Source organism: Dipodomys spectabilis, unplaced genomic scaffold (genome assembly GCF_019054845.1).
Source record: "Dipodomys spectabilis isolate Male_0828 unplaced genomic scaffold, ASM1905484v1 ptg000054l, whole genome shotgun sequence".
Lineage (NCBI taxonomy): Eukaryota > Metazoa > Chordata > Mammalia > Rodentia > Heteromyidae > Dipodomys > Dipodomys spectabilis.
The window spans coordinates 931,141-945,014 of NW_024870731.1; positions in this window are offsets into that span (position 1 = coordinate 931,141).

Genomic DNA, 13,874 nt, shown 5'->3' on the forward strand with positions numbered 1-13,874 from the left:
ATGGTCCTCTGGTTCTTTTGTTTCAATATAATTCACATTATTTTTTTAGTTTAAATATTATTTATGTTGTATTTTTTGCCTTAGTTGGTAATTATGTAAAGCTTACAAGTAACAAAACGTGTATATTTAAGAATTTTTGTGTATATTAAGGGGTTACAATTTTGAAGTCTGGGCCTTTCATTTGCTAGATGTATTTATATCTGCTAGGCTTCTACTCTACAACTTCATCCATTCCAACAGTTTAGATTTTGCTGATTATTTTGGAGGTAGAGTTTCATGGACTTTTCTATCTAGGTTGGTTTAAAACAGCAATTTTCTACATTTCAGCCTCCTGAAGAGCTGGGATCGCAAGTGTGAGCTACCAGTGTTCATCTCAATCAAGTTTTCTTTATTCATTCATCAGCTGATAGGTTGACTCCATAACTTAGCTACTGTGAATAGTACCCCACAAACAACGTGTGCTGATGTTTCATTGTTGTGCTCATATTTTCTTTGGATATATAGAACAGGGATGGCTACATCAACATATATGGCTCTTTTAAGAGTTTTGATGAAGCTCCATACTGTCCTCTATAATGGCTCTAAAAATTCTTACTCCCATTATCATCATCTAAGGATTTCTTTTTCCACACAAATGCTGCTTTCCTCCTGAAAGAGGTATTTATTTAGCATCCAGAGATGTTCCTTCCACCCCAGTATCCCTGATAGCTCTCTGCTCATGTTCTTAGTCTTTATAGTGGGGAGGGTTTCTAGTGTTCAGTTGAAAGGAGAATGCACAAGTGCACACTTCCCTTAGAAAACATTTGTTCTTTTATGATATTGCCCCTACACAATCATAAGTAAATGTTTTCTATTTTAATAATGTCCTATAGAGGTCACCATGGCCACCATCTCTAAATCAAAATCAAGTAATTTGAAAGATCTATAAACCTACCCTTTATTTCCTTAAGTCCATCTCTCCAGCCCCATTTGAATTTGGCCTCTCTTAATCCTTTGAAGGGAAGCTCACTGGAACACCAGTGACTTGTAGTCAATCTTGTCTGCAATTGTCAATAGTCTTTTCTCCTTTACCTTAAAAAAAATTCTAGGGGCTGGAAAGGTGGCTCAGTGGTACAGCACTTGCCTTGCATGCCTGAGGCCCTGGGTTCCATTCCTCAGCATCACATAAGCAAAAACAAAAAAACCAGAAGTGGCGCTGTGGCTTGAAGCTGAAGAGCTAAGGGACAGCGCCCAGGCCCAGAGTTCAGGCCCCACGACCGGACCTCCCCCCAAAAAAATTAGCATCGTGAAAACAGCAAAACTGCTAAAGGTTATCTACAAATTCACTGCCATGTCCCAACCTCATTCTTCAATGAAATAGGAGAAGCAATCCAAACATTCATATGGAACAATAAAAGACCTCAAATAGCAAAAATAATCCTTAGCAGAAAGAACAGTGCTGGAGGAATAACAATACCAGACTTCAAACTCTACTAAAAGGCCATAGTAATCAAAATGGCTTGGTACTGGCACAAGAACAGACCTGAAAACCAATGAAATAGAACTGAAAACCCAGAAATGAACCTGCCGACCTATAGCCACCTAATCTTTGATAACGGAAGAAAGACAGCCTCTTCAGTAAACGATGCTGGAAAAATTGGTTAAACATCTGTAGAAAACTAAAGCTAGATTCTTACATATCACCCTGCACCAGATTAATTCCAAAAGAATCAAAGACCTCGAAGTAAAAGAAGACACCCTGAAAACATTATAAGAATAAGAGAAACTCTAGGGCTCCTTGGCACAGGCTGAAATTTTCTTAATAAAGACCCAGAAAAACAATAAACCAAAGAAAGGTTGGACAAATGGATTGCATGAAACTGCAGAGCTTCTGCATGGCAAAGGACATAGCTAGCAAGATCAATAGAAAACCCACAGAGGCAGTGGCGCTGTGGCTCAAGTGGTAGAGGGCTAGCCTTGAGCTGAAGAGCTGAGGGACAGTGCTCAGGCCCAGAGTTCAAGCCCCACGACCGACAAAAAAAAAAAAAAGAAAACCCACAGATTGGGAGATCTTCACGAGCTATACAACAGGGAAGGGCCTCATATCTAAAATATACTTAGAACTCAAAAAATGAAATCCTCCAAAAACAAATCCTTAAAGAAACAATCACCCCATCAAGTGGGCTAAAGACTTAAAGAGAGACTTCTCTGAAGAGGATATAAAAATGGCCAAGGGACACATGAAGAAATGCTCAACTTCTCTGGCCATAAAAGAAATGCAAATCAAAACAACATTGAGATTCCACCTCACCCTCTTTAGAATGGCTATAATCAAGAAATCTAAGAGATCAAGATATTGGAGGGTATGTGGCCAAAAGGGAATAGTACTGCACTGTTGGTGAGAGTAAACTTGTTCAACCACTCTGGAAAGCAGTATGGAAGTTTCTCAAAAGACTATGCATAGAGCTCCCCTATGACCCAGCAATCCCACTTTTGGGCATTTACCCAAATGAAAACAAACAAGGCCATAGTAAAACTACCAGCACAACTATATTTATTGCCACACTATTCACCATATATAATATATGAACCAGGGGCTGGGAAAGTGGCTCAGTGGTAGAGTGCTTGCCTTGAATGCATGAGACCCTGGGTTTGATTCCTCAGCACCACATAAGCAGAAAAAGCTGTGGCTCAAGTGGTAGAGTGCTAGTCTTGAGCTGAAGAGCTGAGGGACAGTGCCCAGGCCCAGAGTTCAGGCACCATGACTGGTAAAAAAAAAAGATATGGAACCAACCCAGATGCCCCTCAGTAGATGAGTGGATCAAGAAAATGTGATATATATATATATATATATATATATATTTATATATATAATATATAATGGAATTCTATGCTTCCATCAGAAAGAATGGCACCACCCCATTTGTTAGGAAATGGAAAGACTTGGGAAAAAAATCATATTAAGTGAAGTAAGCCAGTCCCAAAGACATTTAGATCCCATGGTTTCCCTTATTTGCAATAATTAGTATACATATAGGATAATCTTATCAGATGAGCTGAAAAGCTCAAAAGCTATGTTCATATGTCTAAATAAGATGATGCTAAGTGAAATGAACCCCAAGATATAGACACAAGAGTTCTGTCTTTGTTGTTATTGTGTTAAATGTAGCATATGATTTTTTTCTGTTGTTTCCTTTGTATGTTCTTCCCCCCATTGTTTATCCTCTGATTTCACTCTACTTGATTCTGGTGCCCTCCATCTTGTATATACATTTGTCTAATCTGGGGAGGGGAAGGGGAATAACAAAACGGCTGAAACAAGACACAAGATGACCTATTGCAACAACAATACCCAACAGGCAGTATATTGGAAACAAACTTTACAACTTTGGGTGGGGGGAGTGGAGAGGGGGTGGTGAGGAGTGGGGGGAGAGGGATAGTGAGGCAAGGGAAGGGGTAACTGATCGGTAAGTACTGTACTCACTGCCTTACTCAGGTAATTATAACCCCTCCATACACCACCTTACAATAAAATAAAATTAAAAACATCATGTGCTGTGCATTCTCTCCCAGTCTACCGTTTGACTCCACACTTTCATCATGACCTACTTCCAAGTACAGAAGTTCTGACTTTTAAGGAAGAAAAATTAATCATTTTATTCCCAGATTAGTATTTTTGTGCTCTCTTGAGAAGTATTTACCGGCTTCCTATTCACCTAAAATCCAGCTTCATGTGTTAGTGTGCAATAGCAGTATGATTGCCATAGCTCCATTATCTATCTATCATCTATCTATCTATCTATCTATCTATCTATCTATCTATCTATCTATCTATCTATCTATCTATCTATCTATCTATCTATCTAATTTAATTGTAAAGGTGATGTACAGAGGGGTTACAGTTACATAAATCAGGGAGTGACTACAATTCTTGTTGGACATTGTTACCCCCTACTTGGTGTCCTTCTGCTTTCCCTCCCCCTTGACTACCTTCTCCCAAGTCATAAAGTTTATTTTCAACATAGTGTCTTGTGCGTATCATTGTTGCATTGGTTCATCCTCTGCCTTTGTCTTAACATTCCTGTAACTCCCCTTCCCATCCCCAAATCAAATGAACTTATATACAAGACAAAGAATAATAAAATAAAAAAGTGGGCTGGGAAGGTGGCTCAGTGGTAGAGCGCTTGCCTTGCATGCATGAGGCCCTGGGTTTGATTCCTCAGCACCATATAAGCAAAAAGAAAAAAGCCAGAAGTGGAGCTGTGGCTCAAGTGGTAGAGTGCTAGCCTTGAGTTGAAGAGCTGAGGGACAGCGCCCAGGCCCAGAGTTCAGGCCCCACAACCAGACCCCCCCCCAAAAAAAAAGTGACAACAGGGGATAAACCAAAGAGAGAAAAATGAAAGAAAAAAGAAATAACGGCATACAGTACACTAAAACAACAAAAACAGAACAAAAAATCTCTTGTTTACATATCTTATAGTTCATTTTGATTAGCATCATTTTATAAGGTCATACGTACATAGCTATTGAGCTATTGTGATCCTCTACTAGAACTATCCTAGACACATACTAATTATTACAAACGAGGGAAACATGGAGTCTATGTTTCTTTAGGCCTGGCTTACTTCACTTAATATGATTCTTTCCAAGTCTTTCCATTTCCTCATGAATGGAGTGATGTCATTCTTTCTGATAGAAGTATAGAATTTCACTATGTATTTATGCCACATTTCCTTCCTTCCTTCCTTCCTTCCTTCCTTCCTTCCTTCCTTCCTTCCTTCCTTCCTTCCTTCCTTCCTTCCTTCCTTCCTTTCTTTCTTTCTTTCTTTCTTTCTTTCTTTCTTTCTTTCTTTCTTTCTTTCTTTCTTTCTTTCTTTCTTGTCCTGGAAGCTGTTCCTCAGCTCTTCAGCTCAAGGCTAGCACTCTACCACTTGAGCCACAGCACCACTTCCAGCTTTTTCTGCTTATGAGGTGCTGAGGAATCAAATCCAGAGCCTCATGCATGCAAGTCAAGCACTCTACCACTGAGCCACTTTCCCAGCCCCTATACTACATTTTCTTGATCCATTCATTCACTGATGAACATCTGGGTTGATTCCATATCTTGGCTATGGTAAATAATACTGCAATAAACATAGTTGTGCTGGTAGCTTGAGTGTGGCCTTTTTTGTTCTCATTTGGATAAATGCCCAGGAGTGGATTGGTGGGTCATAGGGGAGCTCTATGTTTAGCCCTTTGAGGAACCTCCATAACTGCTTTCCAGAGTGGTTAAACAAGTTGAAATTCCCACCAACAATATAGTTGTGTTCCCTTTTGGCCACATACCTACCATCATATATTATTATTAGTTTTCTTGATAATGGCCATTCTAACTGGAGTGAAGTGGAATCCCAATGTTGTTTTTATTTGCATTTCTTTTATGGCCAGAGATGTTGAACATTTCTTCATGTATCTATTGGCTATTCTTATTTCCTCTTCAGAGAAATCTCTCTTTAAGTCTTTAGCTCATTTATTAATGGGTGGTGGTTTCTTTGAGGATTTGATTTTGGAGGGTTTAATTTTTTAATTCTTGTCCGGGGGCTTGAACTCTGGGCCTGGGCACTGTCTATGAGCTTCTTTTGCTCAAGGTCAAGTGATCTACCACCTGAGCTCCACTTTGGGCTCTTTTGAGTAGTTTACTGGAAATAAGAGTCTCATCAACTTTCCTTCTCGGGCTAGCTTTGAACCATGATCCTCAAATCTCAGCTTCCTGAGTAGCTAGGCTTACAGGCTTGAGCCACCAGCACCCTGCTGGGTTTAATTTTTTGAGCTCTAAGTTTATTTTAGATATGAGGCCATTGTCTGTTGTATAGCTAGTGAAAAGCTTCTCCCAATCTGTGGGATTTCTATTTATCTTGCTATCTATGTCCTTTGTAATGCAGAAGCAACTCCATTTATCCAACCTTTCTTTGATTTGCTGTGTTTCTGGGTCTTTATTAAGAAAGTTTCAAGGAGCCCTAGTGTTTCCTCTGTTCCTTCTGTAATATTTCCAGGGTTTCTGATCTTATGTTGAGGTCTTTGATCTATTTGGATTTGATTCTGGTGCAGCATGATATATAAGGATCCAACTTCAGCTTTCTGCATGTGTGTAGCCAATTCTACCAGCACCATTTGTTGCAAAGGCTGTCTTTCTTCCATCCTGAATTTTTGGCTCCCTTATGAAATTAGGTGGCCATAGGTCTGTGGGTTTATTTCCAGGACTTCAGTCCTATTCCACTGGTTCTCAGGCCTGCTTATGTCCCAGCTCCAAGTCATTTTTATACCTACCACTTTATAATAGAGTTTGAAGTTTGGCATTCCACCAGCACTGTTCCTCCTGCTTTCCTGAGTTTTCTATTATTCCATATGAATTTTTGGATTGCTTCTTCTATGTCATCGAAGAATGTGGTTGGGATATTGATGAGTATTGCAATGAATTTGTAGATAGCTTCTGGCAGTATTGCATTTTCACAATGTTATTCCTCCCAATCAGGAGCATGTGAGGTTTATTCACTTCCTTAAATCTGCTTTAATTTCTTTTTTTCAGGTTTTTAAAGTTTTCATCATAGAGGTTCTTCACATCTTTGGTTAAGTTAATTCCTAGGTATATTATTTTTTGAGGTTATTACAAAAGGAGTTGCTTTCCTTATTTCAGATTCACTCTCCTCATTGTTGGCGTCCAGAAAAGCTACTGATTTTTGTGGGTTAATTTTATATCCTGCTACTTTGCCAATGTTTCAGATCAGTTCAAGTAACTTGGGAAAGGAGTCTATAGGGTTCTTTAATTCAGGATCATGTCATCTGAAAAGAGAGAATTTTACTTCTTTCTTTCCTATTTGGACCCCTTGTACTTTTGTCTCTTGCCTTATTGCTCTGGCTAGAAATCCCGATACTACATTGAAGAGGAGTGGAGAGAGCAGGCATCCTTGTCACATTCCTCAATTTAGGAAAAATGTTTTTTAACTTTTCACCATTGAGTATAATGCTGGCTGTAGGTATGTCATCCACAGCCTTTATTGTATTTAGGATGCTCCATGGCTTCCTTGTTTCTCTAGAGCCTTCATCATAAAGGGGTGTTGGATCTTGTCAAATGCTTTTTCTGCATCTATTAAGATGATCATGTGGTTCTTGTTCTTGCTCTTATTGGTGTGTTGAAATGCATTAATTGATGAGTATATTGAAACAGCTTTGCCTTCCTGAAGTGAATCCCATTTGATCATAGTATATACTTTTTTGATTAGTTGTTGAAGTCAGTTGGTCAGAATTTTATTGAAAAGTTTTGTGTTGATGTTCACTAAAGAAATGGGTTTATAGTTCTTTTCCTTAGATGAGTCCTTATCTGGTTTGGGGATGAGGGTTATATTGGCCACATAGAATGAATTTGGCTGTGATCTTTCAGTTTCAATTTCATTGAAGAGTTTGAGGAGTACTGGAGTGAGTTCTCTTTTGAAGGCATAGAATTTGGCTGTGAATCTGTCTGGTCCTGAGCCTTTCTTGGATAAGAACACTCTTACTGCTGTTTCTATTTCATTACTTGATATGGGTCTATTTAGCTGGTTTAGATCTTCTTGGTTATCAAAATTTGCTAGAAATTCTTCCATTTTTCCAGATTCTTGAATTTGTTAGCATAAAGATTTGCAAAGGATTCAGCTATAGTTTTCTGAATCTTATTTCTGTCATGACATTCCCATTTTCATCTCTGATTTATTTGGGTATGTTCTCTTATTTTTGTGGTCAGATTTGATAAGGGTCTGTCAAATTTGTTAATTTTTTCAAAGAACCCTTTGTTTTGTTTATCCTTGCTATGATTTTTGGACTCTAATTCATTTAATTCTGATTTGATTTTAATTATTTGTTTCTGTCTACTAGATTGGGGTTTGGCTTGTATCTCTTTTTCAAGAAGCTTAAGGTACATCATTAAATTGTTGGTTCAAGATTTCTCTAATTTGTTGGTGTAGGCACTCAGAGCTACAAATTTTCCTCTGTGTATTGCCTTTGCTGTGTCCAGAGGAGATGCTATTTTGTGTGTTAATTTTTATTAAATATCATAAAATGCTTGAATTTCCTTTTTGATCTCCTCAGTGATCTACTGTGATTCAATAATGTATTGTTCAGTCTCCATGAGTTACAGAATTTTTTATGGTGGCTTTTGGTGTTGAGTGCTAATTTTATTCTATTGTGGTCTGAGAGAATGCAAGGAATCATTTCTATATTTCTGAATTTCCACAGATTTGCTTTGTGACCTAAAGTGTGATATATATTTTGGAGAATGTTTCATGTGCTGCCAAGAAGAATGTATAATGATGCTGCTGGGTGAAACATTCTGTAGATGTCTGTTAGGTCTAGTTGTTGGCCTATTGTTTAATTCTGAAGTTTCTTTGTTGAGTTTTTGTGGGTTGATTTATCTAGAGGTAACAGTGATGTGTTAGTCACTAACAATCAATGTGTTTGGATCTATGTGTGTTTTTTAGGGTAAGTAGTGTTTGTTTGATGAATTTGGGTGCTTTGGCATTTGTTGTATAGATATTTAGAATTTTTATACTCCCCTGCAGAAGAGATACCTTTATTAGTATGTAATGTTCTTCTTAGTTTAGTCTCACTAATTTTACTTTGAAGTCTATTTTATCTGATATTAGAATTGCAACTCCAGTCTCCTTATAGGGACCGTTTGCTTGATAGAACAGGGATCCAGACCAGATAGATATTGTTAGGAGACCAACTTAGTAAACACAGGAGGAAAAGAAAAAAAGAAAAACTTAGGAAGGTAGAAAATGACAGGAGTTACAATATACCTCTCTATAATAATCATAAATATTAATGAATTCAATTCACCAATCAAAAGAAAAAGAATGGCAGATTGGATCAGAAAACAAGATCCATCAATTTGCTGTCTTCAAGAGACTCACCTCACAGCCAAAGATAAAAGCAAACTCTGAGTGAAAGGATGGAGGAAGATCTACCATGCAAATGCCCCCAGCAAGAAGGCAGGAGTTGCCATTATGGTATCTGATAGCACTAACTTTACACTAAAATCACTACAAAAGACAAAGAAGGTCACTATATAATAATATAGAACAATAATATAATAATTAGAACAATCCAAGAAGAGGATATCACCATTGTCAATGTATATGCCCCAAACATCTGTGCACCCAAATATGTTAAGCAAATACTCTCAGATTTACAGGAAATGATGGATCCAAATGCAATAATACTAGGAGACTTTAATACTCCACTTTCACCAAAAGACAGGTCTACCAACCAAAGAATTGGCAAAGAAGTCTCTGAATTAAATGATGTCATATCTCAAGCAGACTTAACTGACATACACCGAGTTTTCCACCCCCACAACAACCCAGTACACATTCTTCTCAGCAGCCCATGGAACTTTTTCTAAAATAGATCATATCTTAGTTCATACAAAGAATTTCAGCAAATACAAGAAGATGGACATAATCCCCTGTATTTTATCTGACCATAGTGGAATCAAACTAGATCTCAATAACAAGGCATACAGTAGAAAAAACTCAAACACTTGGAAATTAAACAGCACACTGCTGAGCAACACATGGATCGCAGAAGAGATTAAAAAGTTCCTATAATTCAATGAAAATGAAGTCACATCACAAAGAAACCTATGGGACAGAGCAAAGGCAGTCCTGAGGACCAAGTTTATTGCTCTCAGTGTGCACATCAAGAAAACAGAGACAAACCAAATAAACAATCTCATGATGCAACTAAAACTGCTAGAGACACAAGAAAAAGTTGAACCTAAAGTTGCTAGATGGAACGAGATAACCAAAACAAGAGCTGAAATTAATGAGATAGAGACTAAGAAAACTATAAACAAAATTAATAAAACAAAAAGTTGGTTTAGTTGATGTACCACTGGCAAGATTATCTAAAAAAAGAAAAGAGGAGACCCAAATCAATAAGATCAAAGATGCCACAGGAAAAGTTACAACAAACTTCCAAGACATCCAAACAATTATAAAGAAATATTTCCAGATTCTATACTAACTAAGGAAGGAAAACCTAGAAGAAATGGATGAATTCCTAGAGAAATACAAATTGCCCAAACTGAACTTCTTGGTTCAATTAAAGTCAATTAAATATGCCAATAACCTATAATGAGAAAGAGGAAGTAATCAGGAATGTTCCAACAAGGAAAAGCTCAGGACCAGATGGATTCACTATGGAATTCTGTAAGACCTTTAAAAAGGAACTACTACCCATACTCCTCAAGCTTTTAAGAGAAAGTAATCCCATACTCATTCTATGAAGCCAATATCACACTCATCCCAAACCAGGCAGACCCAACAAAAAAAAGAAACTACAGATCAATCTCTTTGATGAACACAGATGCAAAGCTCCTCAATAAAATTCTAGCCAACCGAATCCAGAAACATATTTAAAAAATCATACATCATGACCAAGTAGGCTTCATCCCAGAGATGCAAGGATGGTTTAACATACGTAAGTCAATAAATGTAATCCATCACATCAACAGAGCTAAGGTCAAGAACCACATGATTATCTCCATTGATGGGGAAAAGCCTTTTGATAAAATACAACATTCATTCATGTTAAAAGCTCTGGAAAAAAATAGGAATAGAAGAAACATTCCTTAAAATAATAAAAGTCTTATATGACAGACCTACAGCCAATATTATACTTAATGGGGAAAAACTACAACCAATTCCCCTAAAAACAGGAACAAGGCAAGGATACCCACTTTCTCCACTCCTATTCAATATAGTTCTGGAATCCTTAGCCAGAGTAATAAGGCAAGAAAAAGACATTAAAGGGATCTATCTAGGGGAGGAAGAAGTTAAACTATCTCTTTTTGTAGGTGACATGATTTTATACTTTAACAATCCCAAAGGCTCCATCCCCAAACTCTTAGAGCTTATAAACCACTTTGGCAAAGTAACAGAAAACAAAATTAACCCACAAAAATCAGTTGCCTTTCTGTACAGCAACAATGTACAAGCAGAAAGGGAAATCAAGGAAACAACCCCATTCACAATAACCTAAAAAAAATAAATAAAGCATCTAGGAATTAACCTAACCAAAGATGTAAAGGGTCTATTTCATGAAAATGATAAAAGCCTAAAAACAGGAATCATAGAGGATACCAGGAAATGGAAAGATCTCCCATGTTCCTGGATAGGCAGAATTAAAATAGTGAAAATGGCCATACCTCCAAAATTTATATACACATTCAATGCAATTCCCATTAAAATCCCAATGACGTACTTTACTGAAATAGAGAAAACAGTTTAAAAATCCATATGGAACAACAAAAGACCTAGAATAGCCAAAGCAATTCTAGGCAAAAGAAACAATGCAGGAGGGATCAAGATCCCGGATTTCAAGTTCTACTATAGAGCCATAATAACAAAGACAGCTTGGTACTGGCATAAAAAGAGACCTGAAGACCAATGGAACAGACTAAAGGACCCAGAAATAAAGCCGTATATGTACAGTCAGTTGATATTTGACAAAGGAGCCAAAGATGTACAGTAGAAGAATCATAACCTCTTCAACTGTTGGGTCTGGAAAAACTGGGTGGCCACATGCAGAAAACTGAAAGTGGACCCTAGCCTATCACCGTGCATTAACATCAACTCAAAATGGATTAAAGACCTTAGCATCAAACCTGAATCTCTGAAAATACTGCAGGACAGAGTAGGAGAGACACTTGAACTTATAGGCACAAGCAGGAACTTCCTGAACAAAGTCCCAGGGTCACAACAAACTGGAGAGAGACTGGACAAATGGGACTACCTTAAAATAAAAAGTTTCTGTACAGACAAAGAAATAGCAACCAAACTAGAAAGACAGCCAACTAATTGGGAAAAATATTTACCAGCAAAATATCAGACAAGGGTCTAATATCCATTATATACAGAGAACTCAAGAAACTAAGCCCTCACAAATCACAAACCAATCATGAAATGGGCAAGGAAACTAAAGAGAGACTTCTCAGAAGAAGAGATAAAAATGGCAAAGAAATATATAAGGAAATGGTCATTATCCCTGGCTGTAAAGGAAATGCAAATAAAAACAATACTGAAATATCACCTTACCCCAGTCAGAATGGCCCACATCCTCAAGTCAGCCAAGGACAAATGCTGGAGGGGATGTGAAAGAGGAACCCTAATGCATTGCTGGTGGGAATGTACACTAATACAACCACTTTGGAAAACAGTTTGGAGGTACCTCAGAATGCTAAAGATACACCTCCCCTATGACCCAGCCATACCAATCCTAGGCTTTTACCCTGAACAACAGGAACCAGTATACAAAGACACATGCACCTCAATATTTATTGCAGCACTGTTCACAATAGCCAAGATTTGGAAACAACCCAGATGCACCACTATTGATGAGTGGATCCAAAAATTGTGGTACCTATATACTGTGGAATATTATGCAGCCATTAGAAAGGACAAAATAATGGCATTTGCAGAGAAATGGATGGAACTAGAGCGGATTATTTTGAGTGAAATAAGCCAAGAACAAAGAGACAAACGGCACACGGTCTCCTTGATATGTGGATGCTAAAGTCAAAATACAAGAAGATATGTCAAAGTAACAGGACTCAAGAAACAAAGGACAACCATCCATTCTGTCATATCATTGCTAAATGACTCCATGTTTTTAGCCATATATATGGTAGATATATACACAGAACAGAGGGAAGTCAGGAGGAGGAACAGAATAAGTGGGAACAGGTCACACTAAGCAAATGAAAGAAATGTAAACATCACCTGATGTGGAAAAAATAACGCATTGTCAAAGCTCATAGAATTCACAAACTGTATAGACCATAATAATGACAATTTGCCTTGTGAAGGTTAAAATGTGTTTGTGACTTTAACTAAGTATCACTATTCCACAATACTGTGAAATATGTGTAATCACCTAATCTCAATTAAAGAAAAAAGTGAGAGAAGGGATGGGTTAGGAGCGATGGGTGACAATGTTGTCAGACACTTTGTACTCATATACTGTTTTGTAGAACGGGAACTTCTTTGTACAACTACTTAAGATAATAAAAATTATCTTCAATTTCTCTTTGGATTTTGGTACACAGTGCATTAAGTGTGCATCCATGTGGGGAAGAGTGGATACCTGCAAAGACCTTAGTCATAATGTTCCAGCCTTTATTTCTGTAAGCAATGCTTTTCTTTCTCAATGGAGAGAACTTGTACTTCCTATATGAGATTTACTCCCATACATAGAAATACATTATTTTTTTTTAAAATTTGCTAATAAAATTGGCCCTTATATATTGACCTTGTTTAACCTTCTAATCTACTCACTCATTGTGATCATTTACTCCTTCAGGTTAGGGGCAGACAGGTGGAGTAACAATACAAGTGCCACCAAGGTCTCTAGATTCCTTTGTTCTAAGACATGCCATACATAACTACTGTACAGACACATGATTCCTGAAAGCATTTTGAGGGAGCAGAGTTATGAGATTGGAACGCATGGGTTATAGAGCTTTCCCAGTCACTTTGGACAACCATTCTCTGGATCTGAGCATCATTCACTCTTTCTTTCTGGATCTGAACTTCGTTTTCTCTTTCTTGTCATTTAGAAGGAACTTCTCTATTTACTTGTGTTTGCATACTTTGGGCAACTGTGACAGTATCAGGAGCTGCATGTCTTACACAGCAGAACATGTGGTCTCATTTCTGGTGGTGGCATATGAAATCAAGGTATTGGGAGCATTGGTGCCTTGGTTCCATCTTTTCTTTCCATTGCTTGTAGTGAAACCCAGGATTTGTGCCTGGTATACAAGGTATCACTATGTAGCTTGTGAACCTTCATCTTGCTGTCCCTGTCTCACAAGTTCTGGAATT